The sequence below is a fragment of the Anolis carolinensis genome, chromosome 1, assembly GCF_035594765.1.
Source record: "Anolis carolinensis isolate JA03-04 chromosome 1, rAnoCar3.1.pri, whole genome shotgun sequence".
NCBI classification, from domain to species: Eukaryota; Metazoa; Chordata; class Lepidosauria; order Squamata; family Dactyloidae; genus Anolis; species Anolis carolinensis.
In genome coordinates, this window is record NC_085841.1 from 17,672,129 (window position 1) to 17,686,667 (window position 14,539).

At 41.9% G+C, this 14,539-nt stretch overlaps 1 protein-coding gene across 1 annotated transcript in view; it reads right to left on the reverse strand.

Annotated features, from left to right (window-relative positions):
• The window catches only part of foxn2 (forkhead box N2), a 66,051-nt gene extending 54,651 nt beyond the window's left edge, over positions 1–11,400 (reverse strand). Inside the window, exon 1 of the mRNA XM_062970426.1 lies at positions 11,148–11,400. The gene's annotated coding sequence lies outside the window, so the exon portion shown is untranslated. The remainder of the gene's footprint in view (positions 1–11,147) is intronic.
• Between the last annotated feature and the right edge of the window lie 3,139 nt (positions 11,401–14,539).

The following is a 14,539-nucleotide window of genomic DNA, read 5'->3' on the forward strand; positions in this document are numbered from 1 at the left end:
CTTCCTTTATGCCCTTAAGCATCATCATTCCCCAAGTATTTTCCTAAGGGAACCCAAGTGCATCGTGCCATTGTGGAGAGCCATCTGTTCCAATGGTGGCGGAGGCAGTGGGGTTGCCATGGTTTACATGTCATGTGTGGGTTTGGGGTGGGAAGGCGGACTGATTTGATGGATTTCACTCCCCGCTTTAGGTGAGAGGTGTGATGAATCCGTTTCCTCACCGGATCAGTGGCTTAATGCTAAGAATACCAGAAGCTCTGCTATATGCATCAGACAGTATGTTCACGTAGTCCAATAATTTCAACTTTGAGTGTATCTACACTGTAGAATTAATGCAGTTTGACCCCACTTTAACAGCAATAGCTTAATTGATAGATACAAACATATGTGGGTACCCCAGTATGGTTCTATGGTCAACCTCTGGCAGAAGTAGATTGTATAATTGTGCAGAAGGACCTAGAGATTCCTAGGAGAAGTAAACAAAAATAGTGAGTTTTCTATGTGTGATTATTTCCACTTTCCCTGAAAAAGCTGAGCGTCTACTATCTTTGGTCATAAGCCGCTCTGGGTCTCATTATCTGAAGAAAGTTAAAGCATTTATGAAATATATAAAAACAAAAAAAACCTTCATGCTATATGTATGCTGAGGCAGAATCGTACTTCTGAGTGTTCACCTGTGTTAAAAACCTTGGCATAAAGAAGACAGTACTACACAGAAACAAAGGCATATCTGACATGCAAGACATTAAAGGGGGAAAATCACTCTCAATGAAAGGGAGTAAACTATGAACTCCACTGACTAAAACATGAAATAGTACCATTTGGAAAATGTCCATGGTGCGATATGCTTGTATGTATTCATTTGTCCATACATAAATTCCAAGTCATACTTGGAAACAAGCCCGTAGCCAAGAGGCCAGCTTAGAGGTTCAAACCACCCCTGAAATGCTTCGGGTCAAATGTTTCATGAGTCATTTACTCATGAATTTTAACTGGTTAACCGAATCTCCATACCAAGTACCTGAGAAGCAAAAATTAAGAGTCCTTCCAGAACTGCAAGCACTACCTCAACCAAATTTTGATTATTCACACGATCATTACCTACCTTTCTAACAATTAAATTGCAATAACTGACATAGTGTAAGCGACCATAGTGGAAGTTGCCAAAATGTGGTAGCCAGCAGGCAAAGCCTAAGGCGTGTGCGCTAGTGGGGGGGGGGGGGGAGATCTGACCTGGATTGCAGGTGGGAACGGAGATATCTCCCACTGGTTCATCTAATCCAAGCCCTGTCAAGGAAACCATGGAACAGGAGCAAAGAGAAGAAGCTGTGCCATTGTTAGACCTTGGACTGTATATGAAAAAGACTGTGTCTGATAAGTGAAAGCTCAATTAGTGTGAAATCCACAACTCCTTTGCTAGGATATGTATTTCCTGTGGATAAGAAGAGACATTTAAACTTTCAACCCAAATGGTTCAACAGATTTCCCTGGTTAGCCTACTCATTGCACATACAAGATGCACTCTGTAAGTAAGGTGTGGTGTTTGGAGGAGAAGTAGGGGGTAAAAGTAGTCATCAGAAGCTTGGTGCATTGGTTGCTAAACCATTTGTGTGATGGAAAGATGCAATAGAAGTCTTCAATAGACCCCCAAAAACAGAGTTTCATCAAAACAACTTGTGCTTGGCTGAAAACTTTTAGCTAATTCGCAGTGAAAAACGTCTTGATATAATCCGTCATCATGTTAAAGGAAGTAAGAAGAAAACAGAAAGAAACTTCTGACAATTGTGGAAATGATTGTCCTTTGTAGCCAACAAGAACTGACTAAAAGAGAGAGCAATGATTCAGGACCTTTTACCTGTGAAGAACCTTTGCATAGTAATTGCAAGGCCCTGTTGAGATCTTGTGCCAGATCAGGAGACACTGACTTGAAAAGTCATCTTGGGAGAAAAAGTTTCAACCTCTCCCGAATGTTTTTTCTGGCTACAGACCTGCTAGGAAAAGTTCTCCTTTGGATGACAATTCCTAGAAACCCATTCAGCCAGTCTAACTACTAGCTAGGGATTGTGGGAGTTGTCATCCAGTGATGACAGTATTCATGCGGCCCGCCCTGTTATATTGCTTTTTGGATTTTGTGTTGTACTGTATATGATCCTTTATTGTATTGTTGTAATTGTATTATGATATGTTGTTTTTATATTTTGTTATATTGTATTTTTCCTGGGCATGGCCCCATGTAAGCCGCCCCGAGTCCCCATTGGGGAGATGGTGGCGGGGTATAAATAAAGTTTTATTATTATTATTATTATTATTATGACTGGAACCTCCCATGTAAGTGTGCTAGTGAATCCAATTCAGGATCTAGTCTATATCCAGCACTATATCTATCTATCTATCTATCTATCTATCTATCTATCTATCTATCTATCTATCTATCTATCTATCTATCTTTCTCAAAGTTTGCTCACATTCCTTTTGGGAATACAAGCAAACTTTGGGAGCTACACTCCTCTCCCCACTGTTTCCTACACAGAAATCCTGACAGAAAAACTGACTGTTGATTCGCAAGAGTTGCAGAAAGTATGCAAAGGCAAAGGCACACCAATGTGCTTCTCTTCAGATATGGGTTCCTTCTACATTGCAGAATTAATGCAGTTTGACATCACATCGACTGCCATGGCTCAGTGCTATGGAATAATGGGAGTTGTAGTTTTACAAGGTCTTTAGCCTTCCCTGTCTGTGAACTTACCTTTTGTGTCTAGACTGAGTGATAAAAATCAAAATGCAACAGAAAAGAGGAACTCCATCACAAGGTCATGTGATGAACATTTCTGATATTATACTGCTTCCCACTCTCTAAATTCTGTTTCCTTTAAAGAACACACCCACTCTGTGTGGACAGGAAGCAACCTTCTTCATGCTTGTAGCCTCAAAAGGTTGCCTTCAAATTGAAAATCTATTAAAATAATTCATAACTCCTCAGTTGAACTTTTAGAGCACTGGAATGCACATTTTGCAATGCATGTGGTATATCAGTGATGTGCCCATTTTCTCACTTGACAGCTGCAATCTTGATAATTACCATTTATTTAATATCATCAAAGTGCTGTAACATACATTTTGAGATAGCAATGTAATAGTAATAATTTACCTCTCAATGATAAATCATTCACTAAGGTTTGTTCCAAGACCCCACATGGATACCAAAATCAGTGGCTATTCAAGTCCCATTATTGATAATGGGTGTAATAAAATGGCAAAATCAAAGTCTGCTCTCTGGATTTTCAAAATATTTTCAAGCCATTGTTGTTTGAATCTGTTTGTGCCGAATAATAATAATACACTTTACTTATAGGTAAAGGTAAAGGTTTCCCCTGACGTTAAGTCCAGTCGTGACCGACTCTGGGGGTTGGTGCTCATCTCCTTTCTAAGCTAAAGAGCCGGCATTGTCCATAGACACCTCCAAGGTCATGTGGCCGGCATGGCTGCATGGAGCACCGTTGCCTTCCTACTTTATTTATATTCCGCTCTATCTCCCAGAGAGGACCTATTCATCTACTTTCATTTGCATGTTTTCAAACAGCTAGGTTGGCAGGATCTAGGGCTAAGAACAGGAGCTCACCCTGTGGATATGGAGGACCAATTGTGTTGAATTTCAAATCCTAACTAGTAAAAAAGAAATATGGGAAATCTCAGAACATGAAGGTCTAAGAACACAACTGACTTGATATGGAATCACTCCTTCAACTCTTACACAGATTAAGACATTTATTTTCTATTTATTAAGGCAATGGTTGTGGCCTATTTTTTAAAAAAATCTATTGCTGCTATAGCAGCAATTCTGACACAACAAGATCTTAGCCTAAACTGCCTGTTCACATAAACTGTTCCCGATTATTAAATTCAGAGATTAAATTCTTCCCATGGGAATCAGCCTTGCTCAGAACAAGGAGGGTTAGAAAAACAGGAGCAACTCGCTGGTGTGTTCACACTAGTAGCAGACCCAACAGATAAGCTTCCCCAAAGGGTTATGGCTAAAACAACTGCTAGTTGTCCTAAACGTAGTAGGGTTTTTCACACAAAATAATTGGAAGCTTCAGGTTGTATAATATCCACTGCTGCTGACTCCACAAACATTTAGCCACCCCCTTTGCTCCTATTTCTTACTACTTTCCAGCAAATGGTGCTGGTGTGTTTTACCTGCATATTTCCTTTCCTGCTCATAAATGAAAAGTGGACCGTGAACTCCATTGTTAACCCTTTCTTCCTCAGTCATTGCTCAGCCTTAGAGCAGAAATAGGGTGCACCTGCAAGGTAGAATTAATGCAATTTGACCCCCCACTTTAACTACTATAGGTCAATGTTATGGAATCCTGGAAGTTGTGGTTTTCCAACAACTTCAGACTTCTCTGCCAGAATACTGATGCCTACAAATCCCGGGATTCCGTAGCATTAAGCCATATCAATTAAAGTGGTGTCTAACTTCATTCATTCTACAATGTAGATGCACCCTGACTCATCTACGTTGGAACCATGACTGCCATGATCCTTTGTCACTGACCAGGAGGGCTGGAGATGATGGGAACTGGAGTCCAATGACATCCGGAAGAACAAAGTTCCCCTATCAGAGAAACTCCCTTATCCACTAATCCTGAACTCCCTTATTTGCTAGGAATGAAGGCAGAAACTCTCGGTTCAGGTGAAGGACCAGAGGACTGGAGACCAATAAATTTTGTCATTCTCTGCTGTCATCTGAAATCCAAAACAAACCTAGTTCTTTACATTTTGAATAAGGGATAATGTATTGTGAATGATTCAGTTCTGTTTTGACACTTTTCTATGTTTTTAATGCATTGCACATGTTTTAAGTCCCAATTTTGGGGAACTGTTAGGAGACAAATAAAAGATTGTTGTATTATACTTGTTTTATAGTGAAAGCTGCCTTAAGTCCCAGTTTTGGGGTAAAAAACCAAGATACAAAGGTGATGATGAAGATGATTATTGTTTTTATCGTGTCAAAGGCGAATTGGAGTTGCTTACGGTGTGAGAGAACTGGCCGTCTACAAGGACGTTGCCCAGGGGATGCCCAGATTTGTTACCATCCTGTGGGAGGCTTCTCTCATGTCTCATGTGGGAAGCTGGAGCTAAGAGATGGGAGCTTACCCCGTTTCACATATTATTTAGTAAATACATTTAGCAGGAGCCAATATGGAGTAGTAGTTTGCGCACTGGATTACAAAGCCTAGAGACCAGACTCTGCTTAGTCAAAGATAGGTAAGTCTTCACTCTCACAGCCTTCTGAATAAATCTTGCCAAGAAAACCTTGGAATAGGTTTGTCTTAAGGAAGCACACAATAACAGCAGCAGCAATTAGCAACAACAACAGCAACAACCTGAAATAGTCCACATTCAATGTACACACATACTGTTTCATGCACAAAATTGTCAAAAATACTGTAAAAAATTAACTTCAGGCGATGTGTATAATATGGCGTATCCAGAGGTGTAAAACTTGTGGACCTCCAGATATTTGGATCTCCAACTCCCAGAAGCCCTAGTCTGCTTGCCAATGGCCAGGAATTCAGGGAGATGAAGTCCAACACACCTGGAGGGCCATGAGTTTGACACCACTGGTGTATATGAATTATACATTAGTTTCATAGTTAGACTTACATATACATATCTCATTATGTATATGTAAATAAAGTCAGCCCCCACTCTCATACATTAGCAGGCTTCGCTTTTGTGCATTTGATTATTCCCAGATTTGATCAATATTTTCTCCCTAGGAATCTCTAAGTCTTCTAGGATGATTCTATGGCCACAGTTCACAATAGAGTTGTGCTGGAGAACCTGTGGGTTTAAGGCTGAATATGTTTTAATCAGTTTTGCAGAGTTTAACAGATTTTAACTGTTGGTTTTTAATTAATAACATTGATGTTTAATTCTATTTTAATGTTTGTATATATTTGGATTTTAAATCTTATCGAAATGGTTTTAATGGTTTCCTGCCTTGCAAGACCAGAGCCATTCACATGGGCTGAAGTGGACATGATGCTACAGCCTAATAATTTTCATGCCTATATTGTTTGGCAATCCTTGCACATTCCATTTTACAGTCAATAACATATACATATTTATCCGCAGATGCCAAAACACTGCATAATGATGGTCTTAAAATGAACTTCACTATTCCAGACACAGAAGTGCTGGGCAGCCAAGGGTGCATCTACACTTTTAAATTAATGCAGTTTGACCCCTCTTTGATTGCCAGAGATGAATACTATAGAATCCTGGGAGTTGTAATCTGGTAAGGCACCAATGCTCTTTGGCAGAGAAGGCTAAAGACCTTGTAAAACTACAAATCCCATGATCCCATAGTATTAAACCATGGTAGATAAAGTGGTATTAATATGCATTTATTTTACTGTGTGGTAAAAGGTAAAGGTTTCCCCTGATGTTAAGTCCAGTCGTGTCCGACTCTGGTGGTTGGTGCTCATCTCCAGTTCTAAGCCGAAGAGCCGGCGTTGGCCATAGACACCTCCAAGGTCATGTGGCCGGCATGACTGCATGGAACGCCGTTACCTTCCCGCCGGAGTGGTACCTATTGATCTACTCACATTTGCATGTTTTCGAACTGCTAGGTTGGCAGAAGCTGGAGCTCACTCTGCTCCCTGGATTTGAACTTGGGACCATTCGGTCTGCAAGTTCAGCAGATCAGCGCTTTAACACACTGAGCCACCGGAGGCTCCTTATTTTACTGTGTATCAAACTGAATTTTCATCGAGGGCCACATCAGCCTTATGGTTGCCTTCAAAATCCATGGACAGAGACTCTATAGATATAGAGGGGCAACACATATTACATAGTGGTCGGTGTTCTTAAGTTTTTACCTAATTTGTGTCCCCAGATTTTACTGGACAACAACTTCCATCACTTTTGATTATCTGCCATCTGGACTGGGGATAATAGGAATTACAACCCAACTGCAGGTTGGAAAAGGTTAAAGGACATTTTAAAGTCAGACATCATATCCACAATCCTTGTATCTAAATCCAAACCCCACTATCCTGGCTAAACTGAACAAACTGCAGCATTCTGGATGTTGCTGTATCACAACTCCCATCAGCTCTAGTCATGATGTCTAATGATGAGGAATACAGGAGTTGTAGCCCAGCCAGTATTGCACCACCTGACATCCATTGGGAAGTAGCAGCCAATAATGTAAGGACCCAGGCAATGACATCTTCGGCCCATCCTCTGTTTGAATATCAGCCAGCATGCAAATGACTTAAATCAAGAAACAGCTTCCTAAGATCTACAGAGATGCTCGCAGGAACACCTCAGCAAGTGAGAGTCCAAAAGTGGCAGGTTAAAATCCAGAACATCAGTGGCTGAGACCAGATGAGAAACTCCCTCCTGGGCACAAAGAAGACTGGGCGACTTGGAAGGCACTGAACAGACTGCAGTCTGGCACCACGAGATGCAGAGTAATCTTAAGAAATGGGGCCACAAAGTGGAGTCCATGACATGCGAGTGTGGAGAAGAGCAAACCACAGACCACCTACTACAATGCAATCCGAGTCCTGCCACATGCACAATGGTGACACCAGAGGCACTCCAAGGGGCCAGCTTCTGGTTTTTTTTTCCGTGTCAGGAGCAACCGGAGTTGCTTCTGGAGTGAGAGAATTGGCATCTGGTCAAAGGAAATTGAGCATAATGCCAAGTTCTTAACTTTGTTTGTTGCTTTTCTAATACATTATAACTGTATTCTCAATTTGCTTCTGACACAATAAATAAAATAAGTCCAGCAACTGGAGCAGGCATGGGCAAACTTGGGCCCTCCGGGTGTTTTGGACTTCAACTCCCACAATTCCTAACAGCCTGTTAGGAATTGTGGGAGTTGAAGTCCAAAACATCCGGAGGGCCCAAGTTTGCCCATAACTGATCAGAAGGGTCACATAAAATACTGCAAATTTTGCCCACAGGCCTTGAGTTTGACACCTGTGGTGTAGCTGCACCTCCAACCTCTATTCCAATCCCTGATGGAGACAAAGGAGAGGAACCCAGTGTTATACTGAGGCTCACCCACAAGACAGTCCATGCATCTAACCCTCCAGGAGGAAATAGAGTGGCGCAACCCAGACCTTCAGAAGATAATGCAACCACAGAGCAGATTTAGGAGCCTCCGATAGCCTAGGGGATAAAAGCCTCGTGACTTGAAGGTTGGGTTGCTGACCTGAAGGCTGCCAGGTTTGAATCCCACCCGGGGAGAGCATGGATGAGCTCCCTCTATCAGCTCCAGCTCCATGCGGGGACATGAGAGAAGCCTCCCACAAGGATGGTAAAACATCAAAACATCCGGGCATCCCCTGGGCAACGTCCTTGCAAACGGCCAATTCTCTCACTCCAGAAGCAACTCCAGTTGCTCCTGACATGGAAAAAAAGAGCAGCTTTATTCCCTGAGATATCTGTTTTCTCTTACTTTTCAGTGATAAGCAATGAAATTGGGAGAGACAGGTTTTCCCCCTTGTGCCTGGTTGTACCTATTTACCCTGCAGAATGAATACATAGCTGGGCTCATTGCAATGGAATCATGGGAGTTGTAGTTTGGCAAGTCTTCAACCTTCTCTGCCAAAGGGTGCTGGTGCCTCACCAAACTGCAGCTCCCAGGATTCCATAGCATTGAGCCAGAGCAGTCCCAAGTCGGGCCAAACCGCGTTAATTCCACCGTGTAGATGCGCCCCCCTGCTGTGCGCTCCCAAAGGCGCAGGCTCTGCGGCCACGTGGCTGTCAGGATCCCCACCAAAATGGAGGGGAAGTGGGGAAGAGAAGGGACAAAATCGCGGGAGGAGGGACAGACCCGACCCCACCGAGAGCCGGGCTGATGAGGATGCAACCCCTTCCCCTTTAAAAACAAACCAAAACCCAACCAAACTTTTTGCAAGGAAGAGAACCGGTTGCGGAATTGGAGAGCTTTGCATGCAACTTTCCAAGCAGGCCCCGGAAGAACTTTTTTGCCTTTGCAAAGAAAGGCGGTCTTGAAATGAAGGAAGAGGAAGCTTTAAAAAAAAAACTAAGGGGGGGGGGGGGTTCAATCCCATTACACCTTCCCCTCTTTATTATAATCGCTCTCAAAAAAGGAAAAAGCCAAAGAGGCGGGGGTTTGGATAGGAGGCCACCACATGGCACAACTCCATGGAGGATAAAGCAAAGTCCAAGGAAAAGGGGAGGTTGAATGGGAGGGCTCAGTTAAACCCGGGGGGGGGCACTTCCCCAAATTGGGGTGAAAGGGACCCTAGGCAGAACCCCAAGGAAGGCCGGATAATGGGGACAAAGACCAGGAAACACAAAATAGTCCCTAAAACTCAACCCAAACTCTTCCATCCACATGAAACGCGTGCGTAAAGATACTGGAGATCTGAGTCCAAAAGGGAACAGTTTGGGGGTCCTTATCAGACCCCTTTCTCCCCCCTTCAAGGGATCTATTCATTCCCAACACCCCTAAATTGGATGAGGGGAACTCTAGGCAAGCCTCCAAGGAAGATTGGGAAGCGGGCAGAAAAATTAGAAACCCCAAAAAAGCCCCTAAAACTCAACCCAAACTCTTCCATCCACATGAAAAGCGTGCGTAAAGATACTGGAGATCTGAGTCCAAATCTGAGTTTGGGGGTCCTAATCAGAGTCTCCTCGATCTCAACCACAACAACAATAGTAAAATGATGATGGTGGTGGTAGTTGTGTATTTGTTGCCCACCTCTCCTCATGGATGAAACCATACACAAATAAAACACAACACCATTAAAAGACATATATGAAAAGACACAAAACCAAAGATTTTAACACCAAATACTAATACAATGTAAAGTTTGGATGAGATCTGAGTCCAAGGGGGAATTGTTTGGGGTCCTAATCAGAGGCCCCTCGATCAATCATTTCCAATAGCAACCTCTCCAGAAACAACAACAACAATAAAATAATTATGATGATAATCATGACGATGGTGTATTTGTTGCCCACCTTTCCACAGGGCTTAAACCACACACAAACAAAACACACCACCATTAAAAGGCATATATTAAAAGACACAAAACAAAAGACTCACACAATGTAAAGTTGGGGGATAGAAATAACCCTTTTTATGGCACTGCGATACTCAAAACTCACTTCTTTTAATAATTGTATGTTAATATTTCTTTCGCTCCAGATCCCATTCCCAACCTTTTCCAAAGAGATCCTCTCAAATATTCACACACTACTGTTTTGGACCAGAAGAGACCCCCCCTTTTTTTTCCTTTGGAAAAGGAAGACTCAATCCATGGCAGAGATAAAACAATGTTATTTCCTCCAAAGTCCCCAGTTGCAAACCCATTTATTCCTCCTACAACAACCATCAAATACATACTGGAAACCTCCTGTATGTATTTCCTCCAAAGACCCCAGTTGCAAACCCATTTATTCCTCCAACAACCACCACCAAATACATACTGGAAACCTCTTGTATGTATTTCCTCCAAAGTCCCCAGTTGCAAACCCATTTATTCCTCCAACAACCACCACCAAATACATACTGGAAACCTCCTGTATGTATTTCCTCCAAAGTCCCCAGTTGCAAACCCATTTGTTCCTCCAACAACAACCACCAAATACATACTGGAAACCTCTTGTATATATTTCCTCCAAAGTCCCCAGTTGCAAACCCATTTATTCCTCCAACAACAACCACCAAATACATACTGGAAACCTCCTGGTTTGTTACAATGCACAGCCACAAATGGCACAATCCCCCCTCCCCTTCCCACCCTCTTTATTTCTTTCTCTGACACACATTCAAACCCACCCCCTTTCCCTCGGCTATCCTAGATCTCCCAAAGCCATTCATAAAGACCTCTCCAAGAGGAAAGACACCTCTCCAAAAGGCACACCATTGTGTGTGTGCCCCCCCCCCCCCCATCCATTAAAGGCGCATGCTGCCCTCCAAAGCCACTGCTTTCTTTCAACATGCCAAAGTGGAACTACACATCCCAGAAAGACTCACAATGATGAAATTGAAAGGGAATGGAAATGGGAAGGAAAAGGGTGCCCAGGGAGAAGGGGCTTGGAGGGGATTGTGCCCAAACCTCAAGGGGGAAGCAAAGGTTGCAACTCACTGTCCTCATGAAGGGGGGAGAGTTGAGGAGGGGGCTCTCTCAATATGGCAGCAGCAGCAGCAGCAGCAGCAAAGAAGGGGAAATGTGTCACCGACCAGCAGCAGCTGCTCCTCTGGCTTGGCTGGCTGGCTGCTGCCGCCTCCTCTTCCCTCCTCGCCATCTCCCCATAGCAACAAGGCGCCCAACTCCTCCTCCCCTCTCCCCACGCCCCCCTAACTTCTCCCACCCCTTTCTTCGCAATCAGGGCGGCCTCTCGCCTCGGTTCCCCTCCGGGAGGCGGGCGAGTCCATTCCTTGGGAAAGGGGGGGAAGGCTGCGGAAAGGGCGCCGGGGAGGATTGGCTGGAGGCAGGGAAGCATGCGTTTGTTTTGTGTGTGCAGGGAGGGAAAAAAAAAAGAAGAGAGTGAACGGCTGGGGAGAGAAATATGCCTCCGTTGATTTATTGTTGGGGTTATGTTTATTATGTTTCTGATCTTTATTTGCACCCTGCTTTCCTCTCTTGATCCAGACCTAAAGCCACTCACCACTTTAAAAGCAATCCAGTTTTTTTTTATAGAAAAAATAGTTAAACATCTAATAATAATTATATTTACTTGTACTGTTGTATTATTATTGCTGTTATTTGCAGCCCATTTCCCCCTCTTGATCCAGACCCAAAATGGCTTGCCACCTTGCAAACAATCAAATTAAAACCTACAAATTATTATTATCATCGCTGTTATTTGCAGCCCACTTTTCCTTCTTGATCCAGCTCCAAAATGGCTTGCCACCTTGCAAACAATCCAATTAAAAACCTACAAATTATTATTATTACAGTAGAGTCTCACTTATCCAACACTCGCTTACCCAACGTTCTGGATTATCCAACACATTTTTGTAGTTGATGTTTTCAATACATCATGATATTTTGGTGCTAAATTCATAAATACAGTAATTACTACATAGCATTACTGTGTATTGAACTACTTTTTCTGTCAAATTTGTTGTATAACATGATGTCTTGGTGCTTAATTTGTAAAATCATAACCTAATTTAATGTTTAATAGGCTTTTCCTTAATCTCTCCTTATTATCCAACATATTCACTTATCCAACGTTCTGACGACCCGTTTATGTTGGATAAGTGAGACTATTATTATTTGTAGGTTTTTAATTGGATTGTTTGCAAGGTGGCAAGCCATTTTGGGTCTGGGTCAAGAGGGGAAAATGGGCTGCAAATAACAGCAATAATAATACAACAGTACAAGTAAATATAATAATTATTAGACGTTTAACTTTTTTTTAAAAAAACTGGATTGCTTTTAAAGTGGTGAGTGGCTTTAGGTCTGGATCAAGAGAGGAATGCAGGGTGCAAATAAAGATCAGAAATATAATAAAAATATCAATAAATATCATCATAATAGTATGTTTAATTCAATTTCAATATTTCTATTTTGTAGGTTTTAATTGGTCAGTTTGCCAGGCAGGAAGCTGTTTTGGGTCTGGATCAAGAGGGAAAAGTGGGCTGTAAATAACAAATATAATAATAATATAATAGTACAAGTAAATGTAATAATTATATGTTGTTGTTGTTTTTTTAAAAAAGCAGCTTTTAAAGTTGCTTTAGTGAGTGCTTTAGATCTAGATCAAGAGAGGAAAGCAGGGAGCAAATAATTACAATAAATATAACAATACATATCATAACAGTATGTGTAATTCAATTTCAGTATTTCTAATGTGTAGGTTTTAATTGGATTGTTTGCAAGGTGGCAAGCCATTTCGGGTCTGGGTCAAGAGGGAAAAGTGGGCTGCAAATAACAGCAATTATTATTATTATTTATTATTATTATTATTATTTCTAGGTTTTTAATTGGATAGTTTGCAAGGTGGCAAGTCATTTCAGAACTGGACCAAGAGGGAAAAGTGGGCTGCAAGTAACAGGAATAATAATAATAATTTGTACTGGGGAAAGGAATAAAGGAAATCTTTATTTATATCCCGCTTTTCCTCCCAAATGAGCCCCAAAGCAGCTTACAACATTATATGACAGACAATACAGAACAATATACATATGTGGAACAATAACCTATAAAAACAAAGTTGGTGCTCATCTTCATTTCTAAGCTGAAGAGCTGGCATTGTCCGTAGACACCTCCAAGGTCATGTGGCTGGTATGACTGCATGGAGCGCCGTTACCTTCCTGCCGGAGCGGTACCTATTGATCTACTCATATTAGCATGTTTTCGAACTGCTAGGTTGGCAGAAGCTTGAGCTATCAGCAGAAGCTCATCCTGCTCCCTGGATTTGAACAATCAGCCTTTCAGTCAGCAAGTTCAGCAGCTCAGCAGTTTAACCCACTGCACGACTGGTATAATATTTGTATTATTGTATTATTATTATATTTGTTATTTGCAGCCCACTTTTTCCTCTTGCTCCAGACCGAAAATGGCTTGCCACCTTGCAAACAATCAAATTTAAAACTGACAACATGGAAATATTTTCACCATTAAAATAGAATTAAGCGTAGCAATTATTAATTGTAAGAATATTAAACAAATAAGTAAAAACTGTTAAAAACATTGAAAACACCATACAGTCCCCCTGACTGGTTCTTAAAAACAGGAAGTAGATCTGTTCCTGGAGGTTGCTTTTAAAAAAATGGAACTAAAAGCAAAAGTAGCATGGAAAGATTAGGGGTAGGTTTCTATAATACAAAAAGAAAGAGAAGGTCAAACTTCTTAAACAATATCAGCATGCGAACCAGATCAGCCTTGGAGAAGTAAAAAAAAATGTTTTGAACCTTGAAGGTTTCTTTGAAAATGCATTGAGGCAGGACTATTTTTTCACCAACCTCTACTTTGCTTTTAATTTCTTTTTCATAGAATCATAGAGTTGGAAGAGACCTTGTGGCCATCTAGTCCAACCCCCTGCCAAGAAGTAGGAAAATCGCATTCAAAGCACCCCCGACAGATAGCCATCCAGCCTCTGTTTAAAAGCCTCCAAAGAAGGATGCCCAGACCTCTAGATCAGTGATCACCAAACTCTTGTTCTCCATGAGCCTTTTTCTCCAAAGCCTTAGGTGCCCTTGCCAATGATCAGAAGTTTTAGCTGAAGTCTAAAAACCTGGAAGATCAAATCATAATCGGCAATCCCTCATAGCCAAGTACAATTGTCTTCCAAGGATAGAGCCTTGCCGATGGACCTATAAGTGACTGTAGATACCTATTCTGGATCCACATGTCTGTCACAATGAGGACAGATGTTTCCAGATGGAAGGTGGTCCCCACAAGAGTTTGCTTGACGTGCCTTCCTCTTGGCACGTTTCTCCCTTTTGATATCCATTCATGCCTCTTCAAAATCCACATCACTGTTGGTAACAGCGGACCTCCAGTTAAATGCTCAAAGGCCAGGGTTT